Source organism: Saccostrea cucullata, unplaced genomic scaffold, assembly GCF_032062105.1.
Source record: "Saccostrea cucullata isolate Sc308-1 unplaced genomic scaffold, CSIRO_AGI_Scuc_v1 ctg298, whole genome shotgun sequence".
Classification (NCBI taxonomy): domain Eukaryota; kingdom Metazoa; phylum Mollusca; class Bivalvia; order Ostreida; family Ostreidae; genus Saccostrea; species Saccostrea cuccullata.
Window position 1 is genome coordinate 134,655 of NW_026926095.1, and position 6,028 is coordinate 140,682.

A 6,028-nucleotide genomic window follows, 5' to 3' on the forward strand; every position below is an offset into this window, starting at 1 on the left:
TATTCCTTTGGTAAAAGTAAGACTGAGTTCAAAAGTGAGCTCGTCTAAGTTTTATGGCCCCCAGGCCTGTACTTTTAGCTCACCTGAGCCGAAGGCGCAATTGAGTTTTTCATCGACATTTGTCCGTCGTCTGCCGTCGTCATCGTTGTTGTAAACTTTTCACAATTTCCTCTTCTTCAGAACTTCTGGACCAATTTCAACCAAACTTGGCACAGAGTAGTATCCTTGGGTGGCGGGGATTCAGGTTTGTTCAAATGAAGGATCACGCCCTTCTTATAGGTGAGATAATTATGAAATTGCAAAAATTAATGGCATCACTGAAAAATCTTCTCAAGAACCAACAGGGGAGATGAAACTCATGCGAAAAAATCCTTAGATGTCGCAGATTCAAGTTTGTCCAAATTATGACCCCCCAGGGGTAGGGTGGGGCCTCTATGAAAAGCCGAACTTGAAGGGAAAAAAGCCACAGTCGTTACAATATAACAATTGTTACTCTTCCAGGAAAACTATATACATGCATTATGGATAGACTGAGAATTATTTCACTTGTCTCTGGAGAAAAATAAAGATGAAACCTAATGCTGTGTAACTGACTATGCATAGCATTTGTATGACAAGGCACCTATCTCTATTTCTATACATTATTAATCTATTAGTTATTTTGTGTTTGCTTTGTTCTGGGAGTGTAGCCATAGTACATGTTATCAAATAATCATCATCATTAAGGACTGCATATACGTGTACATGCATGTAATATTAAGCAAAAATTTAATAAGTTGTTTGGATTAAGGCAGACAATAGATTCCTCGCCCTAATATCTAGTTTAAAAAAATATCTTTTCTCAATACAAAAAAATATTTAATTAAAATTACTAATCCAGTGTTTTGCGATTTGAAACTGTTTTCTAAAATTAAAAAAAAATCGTTATTAATCAAAATTCAGCAGTGCAAGACATTTCCAGTAAACTTATACATATATTTCTCCGTGTAATTATATATTGCCCAAATGCCTTGTTAATGTATAATTTATCTTAATTAATTTCTTCATAAAGTAACAGCTACCCCGTAGTATCTAAATCACACATTCTTGATATATTCAATTTCAGCAACACATGAAATGAAAATAAAAAGTTTGATACAGAATAATGGAGGCTTCCAATCTAAGAAATTGAAATATTGATGTGCCGAACCTTGAGAAATGATGGACAATAAATTCCTGAATGGAAGTGGCTGTCTACACTAATAAATGGAAGGATCCCTTATTTTACGAGGGTTGTTCGAAAAGTTCGTGGACGATGTCAATCTTCGTTACATTACTCACTAGAAATATAAAATGAACACAATATAATTTGTAAAAATATTTGTTTTGCTGATGTGTGAAGTTTCATTCCATTCGATTTAACAGAAATCAATTTACTTTATTTTAAAATCAAAATTTTTTAGTACCTGCGGAGCACACTTAACGGCTTTGTATCGTCAAAATATAGCGTTAAGAATTTTTGAAAAATACTACATGTATCCCTCAACATTTCACAAGTATAATCCATTAAATCATTTTTTCTAATACTTGACATTTATTTTTTAAGAATCGGTAACGTTGTATAATTTCCATTGTTATGATTTTAATTTCTTTTATTAATTAACTCTGCTTTCTCAGGTTAAGCAACTCTGAAGCGTCTATGTCTTTACTTCAAGTTCCAACTTTTTAAAGTTTTTGTTAAGATTTTTACAGTTAAACTGCTACTTCACAGATTGTCCTCATCCGATATGTACAGAGTCTCTGTCACTCAAATATTGCTTGTACTATTTGTCCACACATGCACAACTTCCTTGTGACATTTTTTTTTTATTCTTCCAACATTTTTTGAGTTTATTCAAGATTTCTCCCGAGTAAAACACGAAATAGCATCGTTTTCTGCTGGTCTGTGACGTTCTAAAATGTCATCGTTTTTGTCGTTTTTAATGAGGAATATATCTATCTTCTCAGGTTGATTTCTTTTCAACAAAGCAAAATAGTTAAATATTAAGCCATAGTTTGGAATACGAATTCTCCCGAGTAAAACACGAAATTGCATCGTTTTCTGCTGGTCTGTGACGTTCTAAAATGTCATCGTTTTTGTCGTTTTTAATGAGGAATATATCTATCTTCTCAGGTTGATTTCTTTTCAACAAAGCAAAATAGTTAAATATTAAGCCATAGTTTGGAATACGAATTCTCCAGAGTAAAACACGAAATTGCATCGTTTTCTGCTGGTCTGTGACGTTCTAAAATGTCATCGTTTTTGTCGTTTTTAATGAGGAATATATCTATCTTCTCAGGTTGATTTCTTTTCAACAAAGCAAAATAGTTAAATATTAAGCCATAGTTTGGAATACGAATCGATGTAAAAATTCTTAATTTGAATTTCTATGTTAATTTGTTTTTCGTTTTTGCTCCATTTTACATAGACTATGACTACAGACATTATTTAGTGTATTGTTTGCAACTTACTAAATTTTGACCTGCTCCTCGATCTGATTTTTGCATTTGTAAAGATCTGAATAAGTTTTGAACAAATTGTGATATTTAAAAAAAGTATAATACAAATCATTTGGATTTATTGTTGAAATATTTCTAACTCATTTGGATAACATATTTTGTTAAATGGAAGATATGACAGAAGTCTACGAACTTTTCAAACAACCCTCGTATAATTTTTAAATTATTTTCTCTATTTATCGACATTATGATATGACCCCCTGGGTAGGTTGGGGCCACAATGGGCTATTAAAGTTTAACATAGGAATACATAGGAAAAATCTTTAAAAATCTTCTCAAGAACCATACGGCTAGGAAAGATGAAACTCATGTAGAAGATTCCTCTGGTAGTGAAGATTCTAGTTTGTTCATATCATGACCACCGGGGTTAGGGTGCGGGACAAAATGGGGGATCAAAGTTAAATACAGCTCAACAAACTTTTTAAACTCACATGGTTTTCCGCACAAAATAAGGTCACATTGGTAAAAACTTCCGTTTTATAAAAAAGACAATTAAATGGACTTAGAGGGAAAAAATCAATTTATTTATTCTCTAAATGGATGATAAATTCATCATACAATTAATATTTGGTAGCTCCACCCTTTGCTTTTATCACTGCTTTTATTCTGTCAGGCATGCTATGAACAAGGTCCATGCAAAATTCTTTCGTAACTGTGTACCACATTTGTTGTATCTGTTCCCACATGTCTTTCTCCTTAGAGGGTAATTTCTTGGACAGTTCTCTTTTCATTTTAGCCCAAATGTTTTCGATTGGATTGAGATCAGGACTGTTACCTGGCCAGGGGAGAGCGTATTCTCTTACTTTCAAGAAAATTTCTAGTACTCTTTGATATGTGGCATGGTGCAAGATCTTGTTGAAATATGTACGATGTTTTAGGAAACACTAAACATTCACAGGTTGTTTTTAAATTGTTGATTATTTCTTCTTGATATCTGCTGGAATTTAGTGTTCCCTCATATTTTTTCAAAACCCCAACTCCGTTTGCTCCAAAAACTCCCCAGCATGAAATTTGGGTAGGATGTTTCACAGTAAACTGTAGACATTTTGAATCATACTTTTCAGATTTTCTTCTCCAAATTCGACGATTTTTCCTGTCACTGTAAGACTTGAATAAACTTTCGTCTGAAAACACAACACTTTCCCAATCTTTCTTCGTCATGTTCTTGTGATGTCTTGCCCATTGCAAACGTCTTTGTTTCTGTTCTTTGGAAAGTAATGGCTTTTTAGCAGGAACGTAGCTCTTAATTCCATACTTGTTTAACCTTTTTCTTACAGTCGTTTCACTTAAGGAAACCCTGTTTGATTTAAGAATCTTTGTCTTCAGGTCTCTTATTGTGAATCTCCTATCTTGCAACGCCAGGTTCTTTATCGCTCTTTCTTGTCTACGGGTGACTTTGCTTCTTCTACCTCGTCCAGGCAAGTCGTGCAATGTGCCATGTAACTTATACTTCTTGTACAGTCGCATGAGGCCGTAGCGCGAAATGGAGACGCCATATCTTTCTGTCATCTGTTCCTCTACTTCTTTCCATGTTAACTTCGCATTTCTCAAAGTAATGATCTGAAGTCTAGCATCGAGAGAGATTCGTCTTACTGCAAAATAACAAAATATTAAGTCCTAAAATGTACGAAAAAATCTTTTCAATTGTAAAAATTACTTATTTTTTTTACAAAAAGGAAATAGTAAATAATCTTACCTTTTGGCCTGGTCTCCATGTGCAGCTAATCCTTTTTTGTCGCCCGATCCCAATGAAACCGATGGGAAAATTATATGTAACCAAGGTTCATTTAAAAATATTAATCTTTAAGAATTGATTTTTAATTTTTCGACCACATACTTCTGCAGAAACTATAGGGAATGAATTTTTAAAAATAGTATGAGAGAATCATTTTAATTGTTGCATCATTTTAATTTTTTGCTTAAAATCATTTATAAAAGCGTCTTTTTAAAAAATCAATAATTTTTTTCAAGGGCGTGTAACCTTGACAAAAGATATTAAATACAGTTCATGGTCAATACCTTGTTCTTTTGCTATTATGTTGTAAAATATTTTCAAAATTATGTGACCTTATTTTGTGCGGAAAACCATGTGAGTTTAAAAAGTTTGTTGAGCTGTATAGGAATACATAGGAAAAATCTTTAAACATGTTCTCTTTAAGAACCACTGGGCCAGGAAAGATGGAACTCAAGTTAAGAAGCATCCTCTGGTAGTGTAGATTCAAGTTTGTTCAAATCATGACCCTCGGGGGTAGGTTGGGCACACAATGGGGATCAAATTTAAATATAGGAATACATAGGGAAAATCTTTTAAAATTTCTTTCTCAGTCACAGTAAAGCCATGGCAAGTCGTATTTATATGGAAGCATCCTCTAGTAGTTTAAATTAAAATTTGTTCGAATCATGACCCCCGGAGTACGTAAGGGTGTGGCCATTATAGGTGATTAAGTAGGGTTACATAGAAAAAATCTTAAAAATAATCCTTCTCAAGCACACCAAAGCTGTGCGGTCATAGATATATGGGAGCATGCTTATGTAGTGTTGATTCAAGTTTCTTAAAATCAGGACGGCCAGGGGAAGAGTGGGGCCACAATGGATCGTAAAGGTTTTACATAGGGATACATGGGAAAAAAGTTAAAATTATTCACAAGAATAACAAATCCATGATTAAATTTAAGTATAAAAATAAATGAAAAATAGTTCCAGAAAATGAAAACAGGGTATCATTATGTTTTTTTGGTTGTTATTTACAAGTACTGCATTTTTTAAATTCATAAATAATAAAGGTTTATTTCAAATATTATTTATCTACATATGATATGCTAGCTGATTTGAACATTGAATGTACTGTGCATCTGTTCATATTTATGATACATATTTTAAATTATCCCACCAAAACGAAGTCAGTAAATATGTGTAAAAAGTATTGAGAAGTTCAGTAAATATGTGTATTTTCTGACTGAAATAAGTAAATACTTGTATTTCCTAAGCAGAATAGAAATTTCACGTATTTCCTAAAATTCAGGAAATACATGAAATTCCTGATTTCATATATTTACTGTAACATACGTATAAATATTTTACAACTGCATGTAGAGATGATAAACATATGTTAATAACAGAATATATGTATTCAATGCAAAGAAAAAACAATTAAAAAGGACAAACAGTCTCAAAGATATTTGAAATAAATGTATAAAGTTTTCTTTAAGGTTTAACATATTTGAATTTGCCATTAGTTCATAAAACTTTACAACATTTGGTCTACTGCAGTAGCTTTACATATAATATTTAAAAAAAAAATTCGTATTAATAAATCTCTGAAAAAGCTGTTCTACAACATACGTGTAAATATGGCATTAAAGCTAAGAAAACATTTACTTTGCCAACTGTCATCAAGAGAGGCAGTTTTGTATACAAGACAATCGCCAGTATTAAAATTAATTTTAATTTAGAAACATAGGGAAGGAATCTGACCATTTGTAGAACTCTA